This window comes from Acinonyx jubatus, chromosome B2 (genome assembly GCF_027475565.1).
Source record: "Acinonyx jubatus isolate Ajub_Pintada_27869175 chromosome B2, VMU_Ajub_asm_v1.0, whole genome shotgun sequence".
NCBI classification, from domain to species: domain Eukaryota; kingdom Metazoa; phylum Chordata; class Mammalia; order Carnivora; family Felidae; genus Acinonyx; species Acinonyx jubatus.
The window spans coordinates 25,644,805-25,662,810 of NC_069385.1; positions in this window are offsets into that span (position 1 = coordinate 25,644,805).

The window sequence follows — 18,006 nt, forward strand, 5'->3', positions numbered from 1 at the left end:
AAAAAGCCTTTAATAGTTGCCATTATAGCATTTTTAAATTATATTTTCTGGATTGAAGTTTCCACCTTGTAGTATTTTCATTCTTCCTAAAGAACTAACTCTTAACTTTTTTTTAGTGCAGCTTTAGTGGCAATAAATCCTCTCAGCTATTATTTTTTCTGTAACAATCTTTACTTCTCTTTAAATCTTGAAAAAATATTTCAAAATTCCAAATATACACTTGTATTTTGAGTTTTGATTTTTTTTTGAGGGTGGGTTACAAATGTCATTGTCCCAGCTTTTGATGTGCATTTGTTTCTGATAAGACATTTGCAGCCATTCTCATCTTTTTTCCCTTGTGTATAATATATCTCTTTCTCTTACTGTTTTCAAGATTTTCTCTTCATTTTTTTTTCTCCACCAACTTATTATTTTATCTGTGGATTATCTAGACTTTTTACATACACAATCATGTGGGGGAAAAAATGAGAGCTTTGCTTCTTAGTTTATAATGCTTAAGTATATATCTTTTTTCTTAGTTTATTGCACTGGATAGTATCTCATTATGATGTTGACTAGAATGGTAATAATTAACATCTTTGTCTTATTTCTAATTTCTTGGGAAAAAGATGTGAATCGGGAGCCTGCCAGAGAGACAGAGTCATGTGGTAAACATATGACCAGCTATTTGTAAGAAACAACCAAGTTTGTGGGGTTTTCTTCCTTTCATTTAAAACAACAACAACTAGGTATAATATTCTTACAACAGAATAATAGACTGGGGACAATGCAGACACCTCAGTTTATCTATCAACTATAATTACCTGTATTAGAGTAGAAAAGTCACAGAGTAACCATATAGTCCAACAGCCTCATAAAATGCTGGCATCGTCTTTCCAATGTCTCCTGAGTTGATAAGAAAGCTTCACTTGAGCGTTTCCAGAGATAAAAAGCGACAGCGTATTTTTGAAACTTTTTGCTACAAAACCATGCATTAAATAATTCCAAAATCTACATGTGTCCTTCCTTATTCAAAGATGTAGTTTTGCCCAGGCTCTTCAACCAGCATGTATTACTTACAATTAGATTTGGTTGAGTGAAAGGATAGGAGTGAGGGGTAGGGAGACAACAGTGACATAAACAAAATAGAATTTTAGGTCTTCCTCAAACACTTATCTGGGTAGCTTCCCAGACTCTCCCATGTGACATCCCTGCTTAGATTTCACTGACCAAACTTACTCACCTGGCCATACCTAACTGCAAAGGAGCTTGAGAGATATAGTCGGCATTACTTTCGCGGTACTTTCCAGCTGATAATCATTGCTCGTGACTCCAGCGACCTGCTGTTATGTGAACACAGCTAGCCTCTCCTTTCTTCCTCAGGCTGTCTCCACTCTTTCTGCCACTGCTTTCTCACCCCTCTCTCTGCCATGGCCTCTACATACCCCTCGTGTCTACTGCCCCTCGGTTTCTGTTTGCTATCTTTTCTCTGGGTAGCTCTGTTTCAGCCTTACTGCAATGCCTCTCCTTAAATGCCTTAGATTGAGACCCTCCAAGAAGATGGATTTTGATTGTTTTACATAATTACTGCACAGTGTAGAGTGCCCCAGCTGCACGGAGCTGTCAGGCTAATTCATACCCCAGTATCCTGGACAGCCAGAGAGGGCTCCTTACAGTTTGAATTCAAATTCAAATTTTTTCAGACCATAAAAATTGCTCTTGTATTCTCTGTGTACTACAAAGGCCTACTTAAAAGGACATGCAGCATGGGATTTGTTTCGTTTTCTAGACCACAGGTAATCTTCCTAATAGATTTTGCATAGAAAATTGAAAAGAAAAAGACAGTAATTTCCGTCTGTTAGAAGTCACTGGCCAGATGTCGTAAAAACAGCAGCAACAACAAAAACCCCACTGATGAAAGGTCTCCCTGGAGATTCAAAATCTTTATATTCAACCTAGTGCTCTTAAAGAGAAGATCAAACTTCACTGACATACAAGGCATCCAAGTTCAATTAAAAGGTTTGAAAATACCCTGCCCTGAATGGAAGCCTAAGGGACAGATTTTGGAGTTTACTTACTTTCCTAGAAGACTTGTACTTCTCTCTGCCATAAACTGAGTAATTTTATTCAATTTGACTACATGCCATTCAACCTTCTGAATTAGGCTTCCTACCACTGGCTGTTCAGTTCAGGTGAAGTTGAATCAGAATCACACTTTGTTCAGGTAGAGGAAAACGAGCAGCTAAAGTAGAAATTAATTTAAAAGGCCAAAACAAACGTGCTTCTTGTTCGGAACTCAGGAGGGGAGAAAAGACAAAGGAATTCAATCTTTCAATTGGTAGCCTTCCCGAAAATCAGTGGTCAGTCGTTTTCTGTGTACCTGACGCGAGAAATAATTGATCTGGGAGAAACCAAATTTAAGAAGAAGCAAGACATTCAACTTCTTTTAAACAGGCCTGACATAGTTATAACCTTATCTCCACAAGTAATTCAACCTTTTCTTTTTCCATTTTTTTTTCTAAAACCAACTTATTTGCAGTCGCAGCTTTCATTCTGAAGGACTGCCTGCAAAAACTCACTTCCCGGTTATTCATGGCAAAATGATTCCTCGCCCCACCCCCATGTGATTCTGATGCGATGAGGTAAGGAACAGTTGTGTGCATCACTCATTTTCTTCACTGCTGGGAAAACAGGAGTTGCTTGGGGGGAGGGGGGCAGTGCTCTTTTAACAGTGCAACCCTCCGTCTACTGCAAGTTCATGTTTTAAAGAAAAGTGAAACAAAATGTGAATTTTCTTTCTCCTTTTGTTCACCTTCATTTTAGAGAAAAGGAGGATAATTGCCATAGTAGACGTCAGTTTAGAAGACTGCCATATTTGTCCAGGAATTTGGGAGAAAATGCATCAGAGAAATAGAAGTATTAAGAAAATGACAAAGGCAGGAGGGCTGCAGGAGGTAGAGAACTCAACGCCCAAATCAGAGAAACAGCAAGTTTCGTGAGAATGTCTGACAGAAGAAAGCATTGCCTCGATGACTTTTACATACAGGCAGGCAGGTTCTGCTAATGTGTTGAAAATAGCCTTTCCTGGTTTCTGTAGTGCTGCTCTTCCTGGACCCTAAAATGAGCCACACTAGAGAAAAAACTGACAGTAATTAGGATAGCGATAGGAATTACCTGAGCTGACAACCCCCAAGGGCAGGTGGCAAATGCCAGGGCAAAAGCCAGAAAGTTATGTGGGCCTCTGCACAGGAAATTGACACCTTCGTGCAAGGCCTCTGCTGATCTCATTGAGAAAACAATCACCAAAAACCCAGGAAAATGGTTTACCCATGAAAGTCCATGTTTGTCTCTGTGAACACTTACCTTTCCGTCTGTGAACCATTATCTTTCCTATCCTTCTTGCCTCACACTTCTGTCCCCTTACCCACCTGCTTGCTCATTTCACTTTGGCTTGTGTGTGTGTGTGTGTGTGTGTGTGTGTGTGCTTCACTGACTATTGTCGCCCGTCTATGTAGCTCATCATCGTAGGCTGTCCCTCTTGCCTGTGTACTCTGCTTTATAAATGTTTCAATGCTTACAAGTAATACGAGGAGGAAGGTCCTCAGACTGAGCAGGTAATCTAATTTGGCATCTCTCATCTCCGCTGAGCAAATGACATGTGGAATGCCCCCCTAACTTGATGGAGTCACAACCTTCCCAAATCAAGAAGGGGGGTGGGGAAGGGGCAAGGCAGCTATACCTGAGGACTCCCTCCACCTGTTCACAAATTCTGAAAAATAAATAAATGAATAAGTACAAGTTAAAAGAGAGATCTTTACAAAAGGTATGTATCCACAAAGGCCAAAAGAAATTTAAGTGTTGGTTTGTCTTCCTCTTCAAACAAAACAGCAGGAAGCTATGTATCCACTGGAGTCATTTAGTCTAATGGCACGACTGCTTTTCAGCGAAACTCAGTAATCAACAGCACAAAAATACTAGCGAAACGTTCATAAGATGGCACGATCTTCTACAAAAATTGCTATTTTTGCTCTCAATCAATTTTAAGTTTACTTCGGGGTACCTGGGTGGCCCAGTCGGTTAAGCATTCGACTTCAGCTCAGGTCATGATCTCACAGTTTTTGAGTTTGAGCCCTGCATCCAGCTCTGTGCTGACAGCTCAAAACCTGGAGCCTGCTTCGGATTCTGTGTCTCCCTCTCTCTCGGCCCCTCCCCTCAAAAATAAATAAATGTTAAAAAAAACTTTTTTTAATTTGAAGTTTACTTCGCAACTCCAAACGTTCAAATTTTGGTTTAGGATATGACATGGTAAAGAACTTCATACAAAATATTTAGAACTTTCATACTGTGGGTCTTACATTAGCTTATTGCAACACTGTCACAGTATATATATTTTTATTGTTAATTATTGCTCAACTTTTGTGTAAGAGGGTTTTCCATACCTTTGTCTCCCTAATATAACCTTCTACCTCTGTATAGTCTATTTTGCCAAACAGCAGCACAGGAATTACAGACAGAGATGCTAAAAGAAAAGTTATATTGAGCCAAAACATCCCCAAGCCTCTTTTTTTTTTTTCTTTAACAAAACATTGTCAGTACTTCTCAAAAGTTTGAAGAAAAGATGATAAAGGGGTGTGGAAAATAAATGCATAGAACTTCAGACCAGGGCACAGCCTCAGTTTAGAGTACTTTTATTCACAAATGCCCTGTAAACACTCTCTAGGAAGCTCAGTGGTCAGGATTATGCATGTTAACTGTATGCAAACTAACTAACTATAAGCATACTAACTATAAGCAAACGAAGTTGACTGGAGTCATGAAGAAACAGAGGCTTGACAGTTGTAGAATCTCTCCTGATAAAAGCATAGTTCCCAATTGTGTTTCCAAAACCAATAGTGTGCCACAGATATAATTAAATATTCTGTAGGGAGGGAGGGGAAAGCATGCCATGGTCAAAAAAAAATGGGGAACAATGGGGTCCAACAGATCTCTTTACTGTAGATCTGCTCTGCATCTTTGGTATGTAATTCCATTTTGAACCACCAGAAGGGTGAGAAAAATGCAATCCTTTCCAAACTAATTGGACTGTAAAAGTCTTGGATCACAGAAAACTATTAACATTGCCCAGAACACTAGTGTCCCAAAGAACGATTTGGAAAATGCTGCATGTGAAGTTTAACAGTCCTCGATATCAATATCTTTATTGAATGTTATGGCTATTCATCCAAATAATGAATTAATATAAGGAGTAGCTACATGTATAAAACCTAGTTCAACCATCACTTTCCTAAAAGTGTAATCAAATAAGCAATCCACAAATTTATTGTCATGCACAACACTGCAATGATCATTGCTTAAAGTTCATACTGATTTTAAAAATACATATTGTACTATTGGGGGGAATTTTGCCTGTCTTTCCATGTGCTTGTTTTCATGAGAAAATGTAGTGTGAACAACTACATCATTAATTGTAAAGTACATTCATCTTAATCCTTCTCTCTTCTAATGTTTATAAAGTATTTTAGAGATTTTCTCAGTTCAGTAAATACGGAGAGTGGCTCAAAATGGAAAGACTGTTTTGTGCCCAAATATTTATTAAGAAGTCACTCAGATTACTGCCAATCCCATTTTTAAACTGGTGATTGAAAAGTCACCTGTGAGCACCAAGGAGCTTCTTTCTCATTTTTAATGACTAGGGTGACTCCTTTCTGCATTTTTCCTACTTTATTGGTGTCCAGTCTGAAAATTCAGGGTCTCTTTCAGATGTAAAGCTCTTTTACAAGCACTGAAATTGTTGAAGCAGCTTATTTTTATACAATAAAGCCTACATATAACATGTGTCATCCTATAACCTTCATGCTAATCCAAAATAAATAGAAATCATACAGGAACTGAAATCTGGCCTGTTCCTTGAAGCATAGCTCCATGGGAAGGCAGTGTTTTAAGATATTTACATTTAAAAGAAAGGAAATAATTCTTTTATCTTTAAAAACATGGTAATTTTAGAAGTTTTGGAGACAGTTAAGTTTTATCCAAAGCAAAATTGTCCACATAACTTAATGTCCATATATCTTTAAAAAAAAAAAAATTAACTCAATAATCATTTGTTAATATCTGCAACTTTCTTTAAGGCTAAATAAACGAGGAAGCCATCTTGTTTTCCACATCACTGGCTCCAGCATGCTATAGAAGATCACCATGACAACAGGAGCTGGTTTGCCTGGTGTGAACACAACAGTGTAGGCCTCATTTCCTAAATGCATGTTTCCACTAAAGTTGAATCACCAATTAAAAGACTCCTTTCTGTCCTTGGGGGCTTCAGAGATGCAAATGGTCTTGGGAAGGCTGGCTGGTCAGCTGCTATACCTAGTAACTCCTCCTGAGTATCTAAAAATAAAATGATAAAATGACTCTTGTTTAAAAAAAAAAAGTATTTCTGAATTACATAGGAAGGATGTAATACTCAAAATCAAACACTTGCTGGAAACTGTGACCTACTATCCTTGTTATAAGTTGCGATCACCCTCTAAATCCCTGAAAAAAGACTATTCTGAATTTGTTTTTAAGAAAATTATTCTAAATATCTTATTACGATACTATTAGATACGCAAAAATGTTGTTTGTTAACACTTTGTCAATCATGTGAACAGAAAACATAGACTTAGTAACAAAAATTAACATAGATTCTTCAAAAGATATGAAAAAGTATGATGATTACAGAAAAGTAAAATTTTAATTTTATCCTGATGATATTCCTTTAGAATACCTTTATAATTTAAGGCAAGAAAATAAAATATTTTTTTCACGACACAGGTTCATAAAAGAGAATTTTCAGGGCATTTAGCACTCAGAAGGCAAATGTCATTAATGAGTTTTGATTTTAAGAAATATATGTCTATTTTAGTGGCTCAGTAAAGAAACTAAACAGTTTAATGGGAAGTATTTTTGAATAAATATAATAATTTTAAAAATATAGATCAGTATTATTATTTGTGCAGAATGATAAATGATAACTAATGCTTGGTGTCTATCTCTCTAGCGTATATTAGTCTCTGAATTTCTCTCTTCTGTATCAACTTGATGAATAGATATTTCAATTTTGACATTTTACCATCCTTATTTACAAATGAAATGCTAAAAATAACTAAATTATGTTACTCAGTATATTTCCGATTTTTATAGTAAGAAAAAGAGTATAAGAAAATCAACAAAATTAATTTTCAGGTAAAATTACACATTTCCACTAATAAGCATGCGATAAAGATATGTGTTATTAAATGGTGCTATTTAAGAATTATGTGCACAAAATTAACAATGCACACTAGCCAATTTTCTGTAACGTGTGTTTGTATATTTAACTGTTTCTTTGTATAGCTAATTAAATGTTTGTTGCAAAGTCTCATGGGAAGCTCATTTGCATGTACCTTGTTATAATGGCTAAACACTTTCTCACTAAATATCGCCTGATGAATAGATATTTCACAAATGCCTGGCATAGACACAACAACAAACTATGGACACATGTCATTATTACTGTAGTTCATCAGACAACTCTCTATGGTTCTCTCTGCATAATTGGACTCATTTAGGAATCACTCATTGGCTTATGAGTGGTAACTAGTGTAGCATTGCATTTTAATTTCAAAAGTTTAATTAAAGTAAAAATGTATTCAGTTTTTTTTTTTACTTGAAAATGTATAGCTATTTGAATGGGAGTTCACACACAAGTCTGATGTTAAGAGAACATGTCACATCAGAAAATAAATTGTCAAATTCAGATATAAACTGAAATAAAGATGAACAACAAAAATATTAAACTGTACCTCCTTCACACAGTTATAAGGAGAATTTTGTAAGGTAATCCACGTAAACGACATGGTCATTGACAATAGGTTTCACTAAGCATTAATTTCTTTCTAGCTTTTTCTCTAGACTGAGACAACTTAGAGTCACCTCAACCTAAGTCACCTCAACCCTTGTATGAACAAGGGTTGCTTAGTTTGGGTACAATCTTAGTTTTGCAGCCATGCGACATTAGAAGAGCAGAATTCATTATGCCTTCTACTTCTTTGAGTAATTGGTGCACTGATTAATAAGCTTTTAAGGAATTCAATTAAATATTTTGCAATCTAAATATTGTTTTGCTATTTCTTTCACATATTTCTAACTTCTTTAAATATCTCTCCTCACAAATATTCTTAACATCTCCCAATTTAACATTATCTATAAATTTAATTGAGTCCTCTTTTTATCCCTTCTCGTAGATCTTTGAAAAGTGTGGCAAATTAAACCACGATCAACTCCTCACAGACTCCCAAGTTGTCTTGTCGTGCGAAACATTGTCCCTCACAGAGCACCCAAGTTAGAAATATTATTTAATTTTTTTTTAATGTTTACTTATTTTGAGAGAGAGGCAGAGTGTGAGCGGGGGAGAGGCAGAGAGAGAGGGAGACACAGAATGTGAAGCAGGCTCCAGGCTCCAAGCTGTCAGCACGGAGCCTGACAGGGGGCTTGAATCCATGAACTGTGAGATCATGACTTGAGTCGAAGTCGGACGCTTAACCGACTGAGCCACCCGGGTACCCCCGTAATAATATTTTAAATGATGCAGGAGTTATGCCAATATTCCATTTCTGCCAAAAGGAGGAACTCTGAACGTTATTTGCTGGGAAATTATTAACATTTATAACAGTGACGGCAACCATAATTTTGATATTGGAAGAAGTTATATTAAACCCACTGGACTGAAATTGCTAAAGACACTTGAATCGACCGTGTTAGATACCTACGTATAAAACTATCTGGTTTGTATCAATGCGGAAGCTCAACTACTCAGAGGAACAGACTGGGGAATAAAGTCTGGGGAGAGAAATTAAGGCACTTTGACTTTTTTGGGTGTAATTTTTGTTTCAATTTTCTACAAGTGAGCACGGCTTACTTGAGTATTTAAAAACTACACTTATTTCTAGCCATTATAGTACATACCTGCATGATCGGCCTTCAGCACCCCAAATGGGGCACTTTGAATCAGGTAAAATGACGTCACCAAAATAAGGAAGTCATGCTTTTTTTTTTTTTTTAAGGTTTTATTTTATTTTTGAGAGCGAGAGAGCATGAGCAGGGGAGGGGCAGAGAGAGAAGGGGACAGAAAATCTGAAGGAAGCTCTGTGCTGGCAGCAGCAAGCCTGATGCAGGGCATAAACTGAGGAGCCCTGAGATCATGGCCTGAGCTGATGTTGGACACTCGACCCACTGAGCCCCCCAGGCCCTCCCCAAAGGACGTCGCTTTTTCTAGTTCGGGCAAATTATCATTTTATTTTTTTTTTATTTTTTAATTTTGTTTAATGTTTATTTTTGAAGGAGAGAGAGAGACAGAGTGTGAGCGGGAGAGGGAGAGGAGCAGAGAGAGAAGGAGACACAGAATCTGAAGCAGGCTGTCTGTGCTGAGCTGTCAGCACAGAGCCCGATGTGGGGCTCGAACTCACAAGCTGTGAGATCATGACCTGAGCCGAAGTCGGACACTTAACCCACTGAGCCTCCCAGGTGCCCCAGGCAAACTATCATTTTAAAACATCAAATTTTGTTCATCCAGTCTCAAACAAATTTATCTTGAAAACACATTTCAAGGGAGACATTTTGCTAGGTGGTACTTAGAAATCAGAGTTCATTCATCCAGAGGCCACGTGGTTTAGCCAGATGAAAACCTTTGGTTTTAGCAGCTACTAGCTATGTGGCCTTAAACAAATTCGTTGACCTCACTGAGCATCTGTTTCTCCAATTTACAAATGCGTATCATAATAATACTTATCCCATAGGATTGTTGTAAGGATTCAATGAGGTGGTTTTTACCTCAATTTTTGTAAAACCTCGAGAACACTGCCCGGTCCTAAGTAAGAGCATCATGAATGTCGTATTTATTTTAATTAATGAATTCGATGCAAAGATATTGAGAGATGGTCCCAGCTGTCTTACATCCTTTCGGGAGTAAGGAGAGTTGTAGGCAAGTGCTCTCTATAGCTGATCATATGCATCCTCTGGAAATTCATATGCTAATACCTAACCCTCAGCCCGGTATACAGAGTTGGGGACTGTGGGAGGTGCTTAGGTCATGACGTGGAGCCCTCACAAATGGGATTTGTGCCCTTATAAAAGAAACCTCAGAGTGCTCTCTTGCACATTCCCCCAGGTGAGGACACAGAGAAGACAGCTATCCATAAAAGAGGAAGCAAGTCTAATCAGACATAAAATCTGTTGGCACTATTATCTTGAACTTCCCAGCCTCCGGAACAGTGAGACATAAATTTCTAGTGTTGTTAAGCCACCCAGTCTATGGTATTCTGCTATAGCAGCCAGAGCACAGTAAGACAGGAAACAAATAAAATATTATAAATACACAAACAAAAGCAACTGAATGAATTCTAATAAATGATCTCTTAATGTAGTTTAGGTTCTAATTAAAGGGAGGAACAAACCAAGTAGGTTGTGTGATACAGGGATACATTACCAGGATCTTCTGAATAAAGCCATAGGGAAATACAGACAAGGGATTAGCTGTACCTGTGAGTAAAGAGAAAGTTTCAGAAAGGATATATTATTGTTAAGGCCTAAAACATAAATATAAAATACAAATATTTTATAAAATATAAAAAACAAGCCTCAAAAATCATATTAAACCAGGCCTCCCATGCATACTTCTCTCATGTTTATAGGTTCAAGTCCAAACTCATTAGCCTTAGAATAAAATATCCCACACAGTCTGGCTCCAAATTATCTTTCCAGTTTCATCTTTTTCACTCCACCTTAACATCCAGCAGAGCTTTTTCTTACATCCCTATCATCTCTTATCCAACAGTGGTAGAAACAAATGTGTCTTAGAATTTAGAATGTCTCAGATTTTACACAGGTGATTCGGCACCCAACTTTAGATGATCAGTAGTCTGGGGTAACACCATAGAATGAAACACACTGAGGCATCTGCAGTAAAGCGAAATCATTCATCTCATGCCAGTTCAAATGAGGTTCTCCTGACCACTGAGGTCAAATCAGATCAGGATTAATACCAAAGGAACAAAAACAAACTTTCAGTTTACGGAACTTTTTGGACTTTGGAACTGTGAATAAGGGATTGCTGATCACTGTCACCTAAATGTGCTATGCTCTTTCTTTTCTTCTTCTTTAAAATCTCTGTTACTAATGACCATTCTGCCTTCCAAGAACTTTACCCCTCAAGGCCCAACTCAGATATCATCATCTTGATGAAGATAATCTCTGACAGTCATGATACGTCTTTGGATCTCATCAGTACTTTGTTAATCCCTCTCTTATGGCTTTGATGACATTGTACACAAATTATTCATTTAAATATTTGTCACTTCCTCTTAACTGTAAGCTTTCCAGGGCAGAGGTTGTGGCTAACTTTTCTTAATATCCTCTTTTCGTAATATAGCATCTGCCGTATGGTAAATGTTCAATATTAGTGGTGGAATAGAGTGAGCTCATCACTATTTAGGAATATAAGGCAAATAGACAAGTGCACATAAGTCTATCCTCCAGCTTCAAGTGATAAAATTCATATGAGTAGTTCAGACTGAAAGTTATAGGAAAACAATCAGAAAAAGTTTCACTTCTACACACACAGATCGGAGAGAGTATCTGAGAGATGGTAACTGAAGAAATATGTTCATGAAAGGGAATTCAGACTTAAAAAAACATATTAAGGAAGCAGTCCAGATGAGCTAGAGGGAATTATTGCTGGGAACAAATAGGAGATAAGGCTACAAAGGTAGACACTGCTAAATTAAAGAGAACTTGGAACTCTGTTGTTCTCATTTTACAGCACACCAGACACCAGTATTTTTATGCTTCTGTACTGGACAAGTGAAAACTCAGTAGAGCGAAATTGGGCAATAAATCCTTCCACTCTGATATGTTATGATTTGGCAGGAAAACAATTTATACTGACTAATAAGCAAAACAATTTTTTAGGTGGATGGTTGATGAAGGAAATCATTGCTCATTCCTGCACACTGAACCATGAAAAACAAATACAGGTAAGTTGATTTGACTGTGAGACAGTAAAATCAATGAAAAGGAGGTTAATAGTTTTCTAAAGGAAAAAAAAGGTAATTGATGGATGAAGTTTTAAAATGCTTTAGTATTTTATTCCAGCACCAAGAAGAAAATAAAATATGCTTGTTAATTTGATGAAAATGGAGAGGATAATACAGAATTTCCAAATCTATGGGAAAAGGGAATATGAAATTTTGCAAAATTTTCATTAGTGGCCATGGTTATAGAATATTTTTTTAAAGAGAAGTACACAGCGTTTTGTAGGAGCACACTAATTATTAAAGTTGATGTTATGTATTTTACAATTTCTTTTTCCAAAATACTGTGGCTTTAATATCAATGGTCTCCTTTTACTGAATTAGAGACTAGCAAAAATTCGTATGTCCCAACGTATACCTGAGAGCAGATCTGGACAAATCCGTGGTATGATTTTGATAAGTTCATCACAGAAATCTTTCTCACTCCAATGTCAGCCGCTGGCCTATCATAGAGACTAAATATCCACCATGGGACATCATCCCATTGGGTCGTGCAGAGTTTCCCTCTACAGACTGGATTTTCCTATTCAAATGCAAATATTCTCCAAAAGGTGATCTTTTCAACTCATATCAACTATGATAATTTTTAGTACTTATTCATTCGTATCCAGATGCAAAATTGAAGGCAGTGAGACAGCATGTGGACACCTCATTTAGAATTAAGCAAAAGGTAAGAAGTCGGGGCGGGAGGGGGGGTTCTAGGGTGGTGGGAAAGAGAGAAATTTCACTGTATTTCATGAAATTAAACACACAGGAAAGTGCATTCCTGAAATGCCAGCTCGTCTTCCCTTCCAGTACCTGATTTCACAGCAAACAAAACTGACCCTCAGTTAATCATAAAATGGCATAAACCAGGAGCTTGGATCTCTCAACCATGCCCATGAATTTCAGTATTACCCTGCCCGATCCTTCTCCTTTTTTTGAATTGTTCTTTTTTAGAAACCACTTTTGATTCCTAGGCAACTCTTTAAGAGATTGTATTGTGGAACCACTTACATTAAAAAAAAAGTCACATTTATTTTATATATATAAAATATGTGTATTATATTATATATATAATATAAAAAATATATTACATATAATACAGGTATATATATATCTGTATATACATATATATAACTAAAACAGTAATAAACAGCTTCTTTAAAAACTTGAGATATTATTGACATTGAACATTATATTAGCTACAGGTATAGAACATAATGATTGGATATTTGTGTATACTGATCACCACCATAGGTCTAGTTAGCATTCACCACCCCCACAGTTACAAATGTTCTTTCTTGTGATGAGAAGTTTTAAGACCTACTCTCAGGAACTTTGAAATACAATACAGTGGGGGTTTTTTTGTTTTGTTTTTTTAAGTTTGTTTAGAGAGGGGAGGAGGGGTAGTGAGAGAGGGAGAGAGAATCCCCGATGCAGGTCTCCAACTCATGAACTGAACCATGAAATCATGACCTGAGCCAAAATCAAGAGTCAGACGCTTAACCAACTGAACCACCCAAGAGCCCCTACAATACAGTATCATTAACTACAGTCACCATGCTGTACATTACAACCCCATGACATTTATTTTATAACTGGGTGAAGACGGTCAAAAGGTACAAACCTCCGGTAATAAATATCTATAAGTAAATGTTTACATTAAATTAGAGAAGGTGGTTACCATTCTTAAGTAAAATCCTTGGTACCAAACTACGTACAAGTAACAACACCAATAAATAATGAATACATTAATCTCTCAGTCCTATCCATGTTAGCATGAACCTTATTACAATCTAATTACATGTCAATCAGATATTTAGTTCCTATTAACGTAACTGCTTAAATCCTTTTTGGAACCAAGAAGAATCAAAATAAATAAATCTTGTTTTAGTAAATTTAGTTGAAGGTACACTCAGGAAAGCATGATCTATGTTTAGAGTAATAAACTGGCTGACCTCTCCAACCACTTTCTTACATAACCAACCAAAAGCCTTGAAAGTTTTAAGGTAGAAGTCATACAATTTTAAGTGTTAATATATTCTCCTGGCCATCCATCTCACAAATTCAGATTTTTGCTGTATTTTTTCTATATTTATCTAGCCCAATGTCATGTCACCATGGAGTCTGAATAATTTTATGAGGATTCCACGGAGATAAGCAGTAACATATAGTTTATGAATTTTGGGAAATACAGCTCTCTCACACGCGAATGCAGCCATTAACACATGCACACACCTGCCAACACATAATTCTATTAACTCACTTATGCCCTAACTTAATTCCAATAGGAATAAATAATGAGTTATTTTACAAATGTATAAACACAGAAAGATTAAAAAACAAAACAAAACCTGTTACAACAAAATAATGACCGCAAGTAAACACTTACGGGGAAACCCAGAGGAAGAATGCAGACAGGAAACCCTACCTGAGGAACAGGGCTGTAACTGGGCCAGCTCTTAGTGCATTGTTTCCTAACAGTCTAAGCAAAGAGACAACATGATGGATTACAGGGCTATCATTTTCTACGGAAAGAAAACACACCAGTTCATCAACAGAGGCAAACTTTCCTATCTCCGAGTTCGGAGATGAATTTGTCAAAACGCTCTTTATATAAGGGCAGTGAGCTCCATAATGTCCCCCATAGCAATTTTACAAGCAATATAAAGACGTTCCACATGGCTATTCCTTATATTGCTCTGACACTGAAGCCAAGTGCATGTTAAAAGTTGTAGTTCTATAAAGGCAGTGTGAGAGGTGAAGCAGGGGAATGGAGAGAAAAAGGAGAAGGTGACAGAAAGAAAAGGTACAGATATGCATGTTTCTGCAGCAGAGCATGGACACAAATGTATGTATAAACAATACTGAAAACTTGATAATTAATACTTCCTTAGAATATCTGGCTTGAATATTAGTGTCTCCCCAAGCTTCTGGTCGAAGTTATACGGCAGATCATTTAGGCACACTAATTTGCTGGTCATGCTACTAAAAAAAAAAAAAATGGTGTATTATTATGAAAATTGAATAAATTATTATGTGTTTGTCATATTAAATAGCCAAATCACATGCACATGAAGTGGTTTGTAGACAGTATCTATTTTTTGTTTGTTACTTTTTTCTGTCTTGTATTTTTCCAGAAATGGTTCTGTATTTTGAATAAGAGCTCAGTAGAAGTGTCAAAGTTCTGTCCCATATGCATGTAGCTTATGTGGGCACTTAACTCTTGCTTCACTGATGCATTTAATAAGCTTTATTGAGATTTCAGAACATCAAAATTATATTTCAAAGCTCTATGCTTTTCTTAGAAGAAAGACAAGCGTTAGACATGCAACCTATAAAGATGATTTTGTTGCCCATTACTTATAAAAGAAACTAAGATTTGAAGCTTTGCTTTAAATTGGGGCACCTGGGTGGCTCAGACGGTGAAGCATCTGACTTTGGCTCAAGTCATGGTTTCGCTGTTCACGAGCCCGAGCCCCATGTCGGGCTCTGTGCCGACAGCTCAGAGCCTGAAGACTGCTGTGGATTCTGTGTCTCCCTCTCACTCTCTGCCCCTGCCAGACTCACTCTGGTTGTCTCTCCCTCTCAAAAACAAATAAACATTAAAAAAAAAATTTTTTTAAATGGTACATCTTATTGAACCTTACAAGATCTTTGCAGTTAGACCTGGGTTTTAAACTCAGCTCTGACAAATACTGGGTAAGTTAGCTTAAACAAGTGACTTAACCTTCATTAGCTTAAATTCCTTCATCTGTAAAATGGTGATGACATACCTCCCTTAGAGGTTGTCTGGAGGATGGTGGGTCAAAGGGTGAATGCATCATGCCTAAAACATAATGTGAATATTACGTCAATCAATCAGTGAATCAATCGGCCATAGTTAGTAAGCATTTTGAGTAATACAATCCGAGCTTCAGAACTGATCTTTCTTTCTTTTCAGAAAAGCAAAGCCTCCAGTTTACGCCACATACTGTTTGCTAAAGAATTTGTGGTCACTAAATGCCAGAAACTATATAAAAGTAAATATATGCATAAATAAAAGAGGTAAGTAAGGGGGCGCCTAGGTGGCTCCGTCGGTTAAGTGTCTGACTCTTGGTTTCGGCTCAGGTCATGATCTCAAGGTAGTGAGATGGAGCCCCACATTGCTTTCTGCACTGAGCATGGAGCCTGCTTACGATTCTCTCTCTCTCCCTCTACTGCTCACGCTCGTGCTCTCAAAAAAAAAAAAAAGAGAGGTAAAAACAGGTAACAGTAAGTGGCTTAGGTAGCAAATCTCTCTCTCACTGTGGCTAGATATGTGAACCATAAAAATCTTGGGTTTTATTCTATCCACAACCTTATTGGACTTATAATCATTTTTAGGGTGAATTTGTATAAAGAGATTTTACAAAGACTGCCTGAAACAATTTCCTAAAGAAAAACGTTGTTAATGTTTTCACGATAATTTTCATGGAGTTAAGTTTTTATTGAAACTAAAATCTGGTGAACCAACTGATCTAAAAGCTGCTGCAGTGGGTGAAGCCCACTGATTTCTCTCTGGCACTGAGCTAACAGTGGTTTCTTGCTAGACCATCACTTGACACCATCAGCTCATTTTGTACCATTAGAGGCAGAGTCACAAAATACAAAGGAGTGTCTCAAAAACCTGAGAGTACCCTAAGAGAATAGCACTTTGCATGAGTTTATCATGAAATTTTGCTGACTTTGGGTGCATGTATCGGACGAATACGAATGAACAATACCTTCACTTCTCTTTCTCTCGGGAAACTGTGCCAATGAGGACTGTAATTCTGCAATCAACTATTACTTTCCTTTTATCTCGTTTATTAGCTACAAGAAGGAGATGCTATTGACTCTCATACCTGTTTATCTTCTCTCACGTAACAGCAGTGTGATGTAGCAGACAGAAGGTGGGTTTCTGAATTGGCCCAGCCTGTGTGCTAATTTCGCTTTCTCTTCTTTACCAGTCGAGGGACCTTGAAATCGCATACACACAAACCTCTTTAAACCTTGGTTTCTTCATGCATATATAAGGTCGTAACACCTAACTCATGTTTGAAGTCAACTTTTCTATTCTAGGGGGAGTAAAATAACTTTTCATTCCCTTCTTCATTATGTACCACTATCTCGCCGTGGACACTCACAGGGAATAAATGAAACCCAAGCCAGCTGTAATGCCACCTTTTTCCTCCAACATTAAAAAGATAAGGAAGGGGAAGGAATTCCAGTCAGCTAGGGATGTTAAGGGTCACACATCTTTACCACTCCAAGCAGGCATGGGATACACTAACAACAAAGAAGGACTGCAGTGTTATCTGGACAGCCACTTACCCTTCGAAACCCTGTTCTTTTCTCACAAGCCGAAAGAATAACAGAACTTCTATCAGGAGATCCCAAGGAGGATAGGAGCAGAATGTCAAGCCAACTTCATGTCTGTGGTCTCAGACTGTCCCAGAGAAAGACTATAAGGAACCCCCAGTCTTACAGATTCAATGGGATTGGGTAGAGTTTGTAGAGTGGGGGTTTGGAGACAGTCTGCTCGCAACTTGAGTGAAGAAGTGTTTAAAGGGTAGAATTTGTCAGAGGTGGCCAGGAAGATAGGGACTACGATTGGCCAGGCAACGCCAACCAAACACAGCATTTTAGATGATAGCTAAATTCCAATCCTAAATGTTTGGTGATTCCCAAATCAGACTGTGGTGTGAGCTTCAAATGCCTCAGACATTTTATATCTAAGGCCTACAGCTTTTAAATTTCTTTTCTTTTTTTTTCTTTTTTCTTTTTTTTTTTAATGTTTATTTACTTTTGAGAGAGAGAAAGAGCTTAAGTGGGAGAGGGGCAGAGAGAGACAGGGGGACAGAGCATGTGAAGCAGGCTCTGTGCTAATAGCAGAGAGCCTGATGCAGGGCTCAAACTCACGAACGTGAGCAGAAGTCTA